This window comes from Pseudophryne corroboree, chromosome 6 (assembly GCF_028390025.1).
Source record: "Pseudophryne corroboree isolate aPseCor3 chromosome 6, aPseCor3.hap2, whole genome shotgun sequence".
NCBI lineage: Eukaryota > Metazoa > Chordata > Amphibia > Anura > Myobatrachidae > Pseudophryne > Pseudophryne corroboree.
Window position 1 is genome coordinate 158,996,483 of NC_086449.1, and position 12,707 is coordinate 159,009,189.

Sequence of the window (12,707 nt, forward strand, 5' to 3'; positions counted from 1 at the left end):
TTAAAAATTCAATAAATAAATAGGCAGGTGCGCAACCAACAGCAGCAGGTAGGAGGAAGGTCAATTCCTCAGAAACCAAGTAGTAAAAAAGGAGTAAATACCCGCGCTGGCTAAGCAAATTAATAGTAATAATAATAGGGATGGTTTGCTCTATGTATAAAATAACAATTTATTGACAAATTGCATATAAACAAATTTAAAATAAAAAGGAATTCCTATTATCACAAGGTGGCAATAAAACTTGATAATGTCTTATCTGGATAAGATTTAATGGATTTCACATTCTCCTGTATTCAAAATTTCCATTCCTGAAGGCTAGGGCAACCTCCCCTTGTGCATTCACTGTGTTTAAGTAGATAATTACCAGATCCCCACGTTGTAAGACATCAGCATAGGAATGAGTCCATTTGTAGCTGTAGGGGTGGATCAGACCAGTTTGTTGAATAGGTCCAGTGATGGGAGAGAAGTCCAAAGTATGCCGAAGAAAGAAAAGGCTTTGCAGGCCAGTTAGGAGAGTGAAGTCCAAAGGTATGGAGTAAGCTCAACGCGTTTCACTGGTATAATCCAGCTTCCTCAGGAGCATTTTTAAAAATTCTCCTGTAAGCCCTTAAATTTCCTTTTTTTTAGAAAATTCAAGCAGATTGTATTTTCCATTACAAGTATGGGAAAAGTAATATGACCGAATTTACTAAAACAAATTGTAAAATAATACAGGAGGTAGACCTGTATTATAGTAATAATGCTATCTGAAGAATAGAACTCCCCTCCATGCCCCCTACTTTTGCACAGCCTTCCCTGCCTGCTGGCAGTGAAAGCTAAACTTGGATCAGGACCATGTGTTCAGCCATGTGTCTCTGATAGATCACAGGCTAAACACAGGGTAAAAAAAATTATTTGAAAAAAATCAAAGTAATACGTACCTGCTTCCATGAACCAGTGATCAATGATCCGGTGAGGGCAGCCGGACATCTGATCACTGTGCTCCTGCTGTGACCCCCCCATGTAGTAAAGTGATGCTGTGAAGCCAGCATCTCACTTTACAACTCCAGGATTCACAGTGGAGAACAGGATTAAATGATCGGCTGCCATTCTGGATCACATCATTGTTTTACTATCTATGCTTTTAGCGTAGATGACTGTTTGATTGCTAAGATCTGCATCCACACTCACGGCCATATACACATAATATACCATATAGAAACTGCTCTCATATGTAAATTTGATAGATGGATCCTTCTTATTAATCTCTTCCATCGTATGTACAAACGCTGCTTGATCACCTGACAAGATCATAAAGATATCGCCAATGTAGTGACAATACATAGTAATATACTTGGAAATATCCAGATCTGAAAAAGTAATCTCTTTTGACCTTCGCCGTAAACAAATTGGCTAGACTAGGGTCTACACATGAGCCCATAGCACAGCCAGAGCACTGAATGTGCAATTTATCATTAAAAAGGATATCATTTTTGGCTAAACTCGGACACTTTTTGGGTTTTGGTTTTGGATCCTGATCTCCGCTCGTGTTTTGGGTCTGGATTGGTTTTGCCAAAACCACCCTTTTGGGTTTTGGCTTTGGATCTAAAATATTTTTAAAACATTAAAACAGCTAAAATCACAGAATTTCCTCTGTGATTTCCCCTCTTCCCTCATGTGCTTATCCTTTTCTTACTTTAATAATCCTCAACTGCCCAAATCAAGCAGTTTTTTGGCCACCTGGAACTTCTCTGTCATTTACTTGTGTAGTTATGCTTAGTTACCCTGTACTTGTCCTAAATTGTCATCAACTGTAAGTCACTGTTTTCCGGTTTTGATTATGTGCATATGTACTCTGTAATTGGGCACTGCGGAACCCTTGTGGCGCCAAATAAATAAAGGATAATAATAATAATAAATAATAATAATAATAATAATTTGGGGGTATTTTTGATTCTACAGTATTATTAACTTCAATAATATTCATTTCCACTCATTTCCAGTCTATTCTGAACACCTCATACATCTAATATTGTTTTTAGGCCAAATGGTTGCACAGAGGTTGCTGGATGACTAAACTAAGCGACACAAGTGGGCGGCATAAACACCTGGCCCATCTAGGAGTGGCACTGCAGTGGCAGACAGGATGGCACTTTTAAAAACTAGGCCTCAAAGATCACATAATGTAAAGAAAAAAAAAGTGTGAGATGAAATTGTCCTTGGTGTTGTTGTATAAACAGGACATGCACACTTTAACGAACCACTCTTTTCAGCGAGAGGGTCTGCAACACGACTGTGCCTAAAATGATTGCTTTGTGTGGGCCTCCACAAAAAAAGAATCAATTAATCCCCCCACCCAAAAAAGAAGCAATTAATTTCACCTTGCACAAACTGGCTCTACGGGTGTGGTATGGAAGGTAGATAGTAACTAGGTCGACAGTGTCTAGGTCGACCACTATTGGTTGAAAGTAACTAGGTCAACAGGGTGTCTAGGTCGACAGGGTCTTTAGGTCGACATGGTCTAGGTCGACAGGTCAAAAGGTTGACATGGGTTTTGAATGTTTCTTTGGTGTCGTTTTCTTCGCAGAGTGACCGGGAACCCCAATTAGTGCACCGTGTCCCCTCGCATGGCTCCAGGGCAAGGTGCCTCGCTCTGCTACCGCTGCGCTCGGCACAGGTTATCGTTCACAACTGTAGTCCACGTGGATCGTTAAGTATGAAAATGTTCAATAAAAGAAAAAAATTGTGAAAAACTCATGTCGACCTTTTGACCTGTCAACCTAGAGACCCTGTCGACCTAGAATTCCTGTCGACCAATAGTGGTCGACCTAGATAGTGTCGACCTAGTTACTGTCGACCTAGAGACTGGATCCCGGCTCTACACAGGCAAGATGTCATCCTCATCCTCCGATTCCTCACCCCTTTCAGTGTGCACATCCTCACAGAAAATTAATTTGTCCCCACTGGAATTCACCATCACAGGTCCCTGTGTACATTCTGGAGGCAATTGCTGGTAAAGGTCTTCCTGTAGGAATTTATAATTAATTTTGATAAATATCATCTCCACCTTTTGTGGAAGTAACCTCCTGAGCCGATCGATGACAAGGTTACCTGCTGCACTAAACACTCTTTCAGAGTACACACTGGAGGGGTGGGTGGCAACTTAGGTAAAATAAAGCCAGTTTGTGCAAGGGCCTCCAAATTGCCTGTTTTTCCTGCCAGTATACATATGGACTGTCTGACATGCCTACTTGGATGCTGTCACTCATATAATCCTCCACCATTCTTTCAATAGTGACAGCATCATATGCAGTGACAGTAGACATGTCAGTAATAGTTGGCAGCTCCTTCAGTCCAGACCAGATGTCAACACTTGCTCCTGACTGCCCTGCATCACCGCCAGTGGGTGAGCTAGGAAATTTTATTATTTTCCTCGCAGCCCCAGTTGCGAGAGAAAATGAAGGAGGAGCTGTTGAAAGGTCCTGTTCCACTTGAGTTGAAAATTTTCTCACCAGCAGGTCTTTCCTCTGCAGACTTGTGTCCACCAGAAATAGAGATACAACGTAGGCTTTAAACCGAGAATCGAGCATGGTGGCCAAAATGTAGTGCTCTGATTTCAACAGATTGGCTACCCTTGAATTCTGGTAAAGCGAATGACGGGCTCCATCCACAAATTCCACATACTTAGGAGAATGACCTGACTCAAGTTGGCAGTGTCTGAACTGACATCATGTGTGGCAAGTTCGAAGGGTTGGAGAACCTTGCACAACACGGAAATCATTCTCCACTGCACTTGAGTTAGGTGCATTCCCCCTCCTTTGCCTATATCGTAAGTGGATGTATAGGCTTGAATGGCCTTTGCTCCTCCATTGCTGAAGCATATAGAGTGTTGAATTCCACCTCGTTGCCACCTCTTGCTTCAGGTGATGGCAGGGCAGGTTCAGGAGTGCTTGCTGGCGCTCCAGTCTTTGGCACGCAGTCGCTGAATATTGAAAGTGGCCCGCAATTTTTTGGGCCACTAACAGCATCTCTTGCACGCCCCGGTCATTTTTCTAAAAATTCTGCACTACCAAATTAATTGTATGTGCAAAATATGGGACATGCTGGAATTTGCGCAGATGTAATGCACACACAATATTGGTGGCATTGTCAGATATCACAAATCCCCAGTAGAGTCTAAGTGGGGTAAGCCATTGTGCAATGATGTCCGTAAGATGTTGTCAGCTATGTGCCTCTTACGGAAACCGGTGATATGCAGCGTAGCCTGCCTAAGAATGAGTTGTCGTTAGTGAGATGCTACTACTGGTGCCGCTGCTGTTGTTGCTGCGGGAGGCAATACATCTACCCAGTGGGCTGTCACAGTCATGTTGTCCTTAGTTTGCCCTGCTCCACTTGTACACATGTCCGTGGTTAAGTGAACATTGGGTACAACCGCATTTTTCTGGACACTGAGGACACTTTTCTTAATGTCCCTGTACAGTCTGGGAAACGCTTGTCTAGTGAAGTGGAATCTAGATGAAATTTGGTACCAGGGACACAGTACGTCCATCAACTGTCTAAATCCCACTGCACTAATGGCAGACACCGGATATACGTCTAACACCAGCATAGTTGTTATGGCCTCAGTAATTCGCTTTGCAACAGGGTGACTGCTGTCATATTTCATCTTCCTCGCAAAGGACAGTTGGACAGTCAATTGCCTACTTGAAGTGGTACAAGTGGTCTTCCGACTTCCCCTCTGGGATGACGATCGACTCCCAGCAGCAACAACAGCAGTGGCAGCAGCAGTAGGTTTAAAACTCAAGCATCCTCCGGAGGAATCCCGGTTAGGAGAGGGCTCGTCAGTCATGCCAGTGACATGGCCTGCAGTACTACTTACGTTCCTGACTGAGTAGGAAATTGACATTGTGCAAGTGGGTGGTGTGGCTTGCAGGAGCTTGGGTACAACAGGAAGAAGGGATTTAGGTGTCAGTGGACTGCTTACGCATGACTTCTGATAAATGCACTGCAGGTGACGTATAAGGGAGGATGTTCCTAGGTGGTTAACGTCCTTCCCCCTACTTATTATGGATTGACAAAGGCAACACACGGCTTCACACCTGTTGTCTGGATTTGTTGAGAAATAATTCCACACCGAAAAGGTGGCTTTTTTGGTATTTTGCCTAGACATGACAATGGGCTTTCTCATCCCATGGACAACAACTGTCTCCATTGGTGCCTTATTCAAACAAACCACTTCACCATCAGAATCCTCATCGTCAACTTCCCCCTCAGCGCCAGCTACACCAATATCCTCCTCATCCTGGTGTACTTCTAGAGCAGTGATTTTCAACCTTTTTTTAATCGCGGCACACCGAACAATATTTTAAAATTGCCAAGGTACACCATCAGTTCACCACAGAAAAAAAACAAAACACACACATTGGCCCTCACAGTAAAAAAAAAATCTACACATACATTGGCCTACACAGAAAAAACAATCACATTGCTCCACACATAAATCAATCACATTTCTCCCCACATAAATCATATTGCTCTCCACATGAATTATTCACATTGTTCCCCCCATAAATCCATAAATTCTTATTCTCCCCACATAAATCCTCTTGAAGTCCTATTGTTCCCTACAGGAGAAATAAAATAACAAATATTATGATCAGCTGTCCTCCTCCCTGTCCCACAGTGGCGGGGGTTGTTCATAGTGGAGTTCTGCGAATACTAAGCAGCGGACGGTCGGGCAGGTGTGGATGTGGGTGGGCAAGGAAAGCTGTGTATGCAGGCGAGAACTGGAAGATGTGTATGCAGGTGGGTAGGCTGGCTGGGTGGTGAGACGCGGCGGCCGTGACCTATGATATCACACCATTTTCAAGGCATAGGTCACGGCCGGAGCACGACTGATCCTCTAAGAAGAGCCCGGGCCAACAGTTCACTCTGAATGTGCAGGAAGCTGCTCTGGCTCCGCGGCACACCTTGCAACTGGTCGCGGTACACTAGTGTGCCACGGCACACTGGTTGAAAAAGCCTGGTCTAGAGTGACATCCTCAATCTCAATATCAGCAACTGCACTGGTGGTGCTCCTCCCAGCACTTACAGGGGGCGTGCAAATGGTGGTATGAGCCTCCTCTTTCCATACAGTCTTGGGAAGGTCAGGCCTAGACATCGCAACCGCGGACATACTTGGACTCTCCTTGGGGATTTGTGATATCTCTGAATGCACAGTTGTTTTTTCCTGTGCTTTAACAAGCTTAATTTTTTTAATTTTTCAAGAGGGGGGAGAGCTTCCATCCTCATGAGAAGCTGAGTCACCAGTCATGAACATAGGCTAAGGCCTTAGCCTTTCCTTGCCTCTTTGTTTCGTGAATGCCATATTGCCAATTTTACATTTCTCATCAGATAATTGCTTTTTTTAAATTATTATTAATTTTTGCTTCTTTTATTTTACATGCCCTCTATGACATTGGGCATCAGCCTTAGCAGTCGCCGTTGATGGAATTCATCATCAATATCATGACTGGTGGCAGCAGCAGCTTCAGCACTAGTACTAAGAACTGGAAGTGGTTCCTGATCTTCCACTATTTTTTTTCCAAATTGTTGTTCTCCATTTCACAGGACAGCACCCCTTTATTATTACAGCACACAGAACAGTGTCCCTTTTTATTTACAGCACCCCTGTATTCTTACATCATACAGGACCAGTGTACTTATATTTTAAAAACAGCACCCCTGTATTTTTACAGCATACAGGACCAGTGTACTTTTATTTTTACAAAAGCACCCTTGAATATTTACAGCATACAGGACCAGTGTGCTTTTATTTTAACAACAGCACCCCTTAAAGTTTACAGCATACAGGGTCAGTGTACTTTTATTTTAACAGCAGCACACCTGTATGTTTACAGCATACAGGGCCAGTGTAATATTATTTTAAAAACAGCACCCATGTATTTTTACAGCATACAGGACCAGTATGCTTTTATTTTAACAACAGCAACCCTGAATTTTTATAGCATACAGGACCAGTGTAATATTATTTTAACAGCAGCACCCCTGTATTTTTACAGCATACAGGACCAATGTGCTTTTATTTTATCAACAGCACCGCTGAAATTTTACAGCGTACAGGGGCAGTGTAATATTTTTTAACAGCAGCACCCCTGTATTTTTACAGCATACAGGACCAGTGTGCTTTTATTTTAACAACAGTACACCTGAATTTTTACAGCATACAGGCCCAGTGTAATATTATTTTAACAGCAGCACACCTGTATTTTCACAGCATACAGGATCAGTGTGCTTTTATTTTAACAGCACCCCTGAATTTTTACAGCATACAGGACCAGTGTGCTTTTATTTTAACAACAGCACCCCTGATTTTTTACAGCATACAGGACCAGTGTCCTTTTATTTTAACAACAGCACCCCTGAATTTTTACAGCATACAGGGCCAGTGTAATATTGTTTTAACAGCAGCACCCCTGTATTTTTATAGCATACAGGACCAGTATAATAATATTATTTTAACATTGCATTTTTACAGCATACATGATAAATGTGCTTTTATTTTAACAACAGCACCCCTGAATTTTTACAGCACACAGGGCCAGTGTACTTTTATTTTAACAACAGCACCCATGACATTTTACAGCATACAAAACAGGGCCATCACCCCTGTATTTTCACAGCATTCAGGAGGACAGTGCCCTGTACAACACAGTGACAGCCAGGACAGCAACACCCATGTACAGCTGCAGCACCCATAACAGCACATGAAACACCAGTAACATTCACCCCTAGCAGGACAGGGACACCACAGTGACAGGAACAGCACCCCTACAGAGCACACACTGACCCCACCCTATGCCATCACCCACAGAGAGACAGAGGTCTGTCTCCCTCATCTCTGCTCATCTCTAAACTCAACCATAGCAAAGTGATCAGAAAGTCCACATCTGGCCAGTAATATTGTGGATTATTGATTAATGATCTTTTTATAGCCTCCAAGCCCCTATTGCATGGGATGCTTGTGTAGAGACTAGCTACATCAATGGTACATAATAATTGTTTAGTAGGTTAGGGGTAAATTTCTTTCAATTTAAGAATAAATTACATTTGTGAAACGAAAAACCGGGATCTGAACTACATGTAAATGATAATCGAGGAACAGTGAGACACTGTAATAAAGTGAGTCCTGTGCTGCAATTAATGGTCAACATGGTAGGTTGACACTATGGGTGAAATTCAATTTATATCGCCGGCTGATCTGTCTGAAGTGACGGAAGATCGCAGGGCAATATTCAATATTTATCACGCCAATCACCCCCATTAGTGTTGGGTTTAGTCACATAAATCAGCTAAACACGACTAAACTAATGGGTGCGATCATAAAGAGAGGTTTTTGGGAGCCCAAATGGGTCACTTTTCACACATATCAGCTCGCCAGCATGGGGGGCTGCGAGTTGATATGTGTCTCCCCGCAGCTAGTGAACCCGAACAGAGCAACAATTGAATTGCTCCACTGGGCGCTATCTAGTGGCAGCCGAGGGGAGAAACAATTGAATTCCCCACTATTTGCATGTTATTTGGCAACATATACAGCCCTGCAATTTTAGGAAATTCAACTGTCAGCGTGTCACAGGTTTTTTTAGTGATGACTTGATGCTCCATTGCTTGTGCCAAGATATTATTTAGTTTATTTTAAAAAAGTCTGTAGGATTCTGCTGTAATGTCTCATACACTTCAGTGTCTGTCCACTGTATATACCCTTCCTCTTAGTAAGCCGTCTCATCCTGAACTACTGTACAATGCACTTGCCTTAGTCGGCTGGGCGAATAACAATATCCCTGTAGTCATTGGAAGATGGTTCAGATGTAGATGTTCTATAGCATGGTAACTGTACGTTTTTTTTATTAACACCACCAAAAAATAATTTTAATGTTAGTCTATCGTTAAATTTGTACAGGTCCTACCTTACTGTAAATTTGAATTTGTAAGTTTGTCAGTACGAAGGACAATCCTTTGTTCAAAACACTGATCTCATCCTCCATTAATGTCCTGGAAGACAAATTGAAGACTAGGCCTCATGTAAATACTTTTTACACTACTTCGCCCACTGCTCTCCTCTCCAGGTGCATTGTCTTTTGTGGAACCGAGTCTCTAAAGGGAGATTTTTTGTTGGAACACTTGTTGATTCAGCAGCACCAGTAGCGCACGCAGGGGGGTTTCCTAGTACCTAGAAACCCCCCTGCTGCCGATCCATCACCACTGCAGTGGCAATGTTGATTATTATTTTTTTTCTTTTCGGTGAGCTGAGCTCCGACCAGATAGTCAGTCCAGGAAAGCTGGAGCTGCTCAGCAATCGCACATGTGACTATGGGGGAGGAGTGGCAAGTTGTTTGCCGGGTACCGGAAATCGCTTCCGCACCGCTCGGTGGACAGGTGCCGGTGTCTGAGAGGAAGCTTGAGTTGAGCGGTGCGGAGGCAGAGTGACACAGCTGTGGGGCACCTGAACTCACCACAGACAGAGAAGGTGAAGAGGCCGCAGCTGCAGCTGGATCAGTTGCAGCAGTCAGCAGGCCGCGGTTAATCCAGGGAGGAGGATAGAACACAAGTGAGGCTGAGGCAGAACTGGTGGGGGGGATTGTGACATAGTGGCTGGGACAGGACAATGGGCAGGAGGGTGGACGGTGAGAGTTGCCGAGAAAGTGGTTGAAACATAGTGGCAGTGAGAAAACACAAAGGGGGGTGGGGGTGACAGTGGCTGAAAAAGAACACAGAGGTGAGATTTGTGACACAGTGCCTGGTATAGAATATGGGGGGGGGGGGGTGACACAGAGTCGTGAAGAGAGCATTTCATCATTATATGGAAACCCCGCTTTAAAAATCCTGCGTTTGCCCCTGAGCACATTTCACATTCTGGGTCACTTGACAAGACCGCACTAGTGGTGTCAGTATCCCATGGAAATTTCCCCCTTGGTCTTTTTGTCAGTTGTCTGATTGTGGTTATTAACCCAGTGATACACCCGTTGTTCTGAATAATCTCTGTTGACTGTAACCACTTTGGCCTTCTTAAATTTAGAAAGATCCAATCTACATTTCTCAACCAGACTGGACAATTTCTTTAAACAAATATTATTAACAGTGTCAGACTTCAATGTGTTGATGTAAGCTGTCTTAAAGCTTACAATCTTTTCTTTAGCAGTGGCAAGTTCCCTTGCCAATTCTTCTACAACAAGCAAAATTAAGTCAAAAGAATATTTGACTTAGGACGGCCACCCACTTACAGCAAAATTCTGGATTATATTTGCCGATCGTGGGTATGCAGTATTTCTAATTCTAAATACACTCTGGATTTTTTTATCACGGAAATGTAATCCTGTGGAGGAGAAATTCTACTTCTCATTTCTTTAAGCCTAAAAGTTGAATAAATAGTTGCTCAGCTGTTTCCTCTCCTGCAGTATTGTGTAACTTAGTTTTAAATAGTATATTGTCAACATCCGAATCAGACAAGGTGAGAACATCTCCCAACGGTAAATTTGAATGTAAAAAAATCTGCTTACTTCTGGCAGCTCAGCAGGTGCTGACATCTCTTCATAAAAATCCAAGTCTAAAAACAAGTGTACAAACAGGAGTACTGATAGCGGAAAAATCCAACTGATCAAATGATCTTCTTCTGGACAGCTGGTTTACTGTGTGTGGTTCTGGTTTTGGATCTGTATTTTTTTTTTAAATTGATAAAAAACAGCTAAAATCACATAATGTGGGCCTGATTTTATTACTACAGTATTATTAACCTAAAAAACATTAATTTCCAGTCGATTTTGACCACTTCAAAGCTCACATAGTCTAAAGGCTGGCTGGCTAAACTTAGCAACAGAGCAGCAGCACCAACACATGGCGGTTTTTTCTTTTTAAAAATGTTTTGCAAATTAGTACCTTACGCTTCCTACCTTACTTGATCAGGAAGTGGGTCCCTCCTCCCCAGCCAGTGATATTTGGGAAGATGATGCTGGCCACTAGAGAGCAGAGCCACAGTGCCACAGTCTTTACTTTCTATGTGCAGCACCATCTTCCCAAAGAGATTACCGGGAAGATGGCATAGCTGGCCACAGCATAGGTATACTGGGTGAAGGGTGGGCCCGGGTAATTTGTACCCTCCATCCCCCCTTGGCACCACTGGCCCTGCTGCACAAGTGCACATGACCCCAGCACATGCCTGTTCTCAGTGCCCAATCTATACCTCCCTCCTGGGGGCCCTGAGTCAGTGATGACTGCCACTTTGTGCCCATATAAAGCCCCAGTCAATCAGCCTTTTTGTTGAGCAGCTCCCCAAAATTTCTTCAACCATAAAAACAGCATTTCAGACCTGCAGTATACAGTGAAGGGTACTTTGGGGGACACAGTTAATTATGTAGCAGGTTACAGTGTGGGAGACACAGTGTGGGTTGGACACAGTGCAGGTCAGATACAGTGCAGGTCGGATACAGTGTGGGTTGGATACAGTGTGGGTCGGATGCACTGCTGGTCGGATACAGTGCGGGTTAAAGTGTGGGCAAAAATGTCTTGCTAACGGGAGCGGTCAGGCTGGTTTAAGCTGACATGAAGACAGCCGTAAACAAATAGCCATGTGCCTCAACATTGAGAAGATGATTTCTGAATGCACAACAGGACAAATCAACAGCAGCAGAAGATCACACTAGGTTCCAATCCTATTAGATAAGAACAGGAAACTGAGGCTATATTGTGTACAGGCTCAACAACCCCAAACAACTGAAGGTTGGAAAAAAAGAACAACAAGTGAGATTCCCCAGAAAAAGAAAAAAAAAGATTACCATGCACAATGAGCATGCACTGCTAAACGATCAGTTCTGGGAGTTGCCATGACTCTCCTTCAGCAATACACAAATGCATACTGGCCACATGGGATTGGCTGCTGGTGAAGGGAAATCCTAGGGACAGCCATCTAGTTTTGCTGCAGTCAGGAATAGTCTGCTGTTGGGTTGTTTTGATGACTGCAATTTGTGATTTTGCAGTCCACTTGAGACAAAATATGAGTGAATAGAAGTTTCTATAGCTTAAAAAAATCATAATCACAAAGTGTTCCATCATTCCCGGGGCATCTCACAATTAGTGTCCCAGCTGATCCAGAACATCATTAGTGTCCAAGATCTTTGCATTGGGTTTTGCCCATAGATTTGGTTGACTGAGGAAGGGTAAATAGCCATTTTATCTGAAAAAGTCTGGGCACACAGGACTGCTCACTGATACCTTCTGGCACTGTAACCTACTCACAAAAGCCAGAAAATCTTGATTGACAGTTCAGACCTGCTTCAAACAAAGTCTATATAAAAATAATAGCATATACAGTACTTTATTAAATTAATCAAAACAGGAAAAGATGCAATAACCAAAAAATAAAAAAGGTTTATTTTCTTCAGGAGGAAATTGCACTGTTCAACTCCGTGAGCCTCCCTGATTGCCACTGGTTATTAACATTAAAAAATAATTTTGTTGGATTGCTGCCCTAACTTCAGACTGACTGCTCACAAATTGCTCTCTGCAGCAGGCGTGAACTGTGTATAGAGTGGAAGGGTCTTTTAAGTTTACAGAGAAGTATTTTTTTACCTTGTGCCAAAGATAACAATCTTTTCCACCTAATAAATATGCTGGAGAGTAATTACTTCAACAGTAAACAATTCAAAGTCTAATCAAAGCGAGTGAGAAGCAAATTA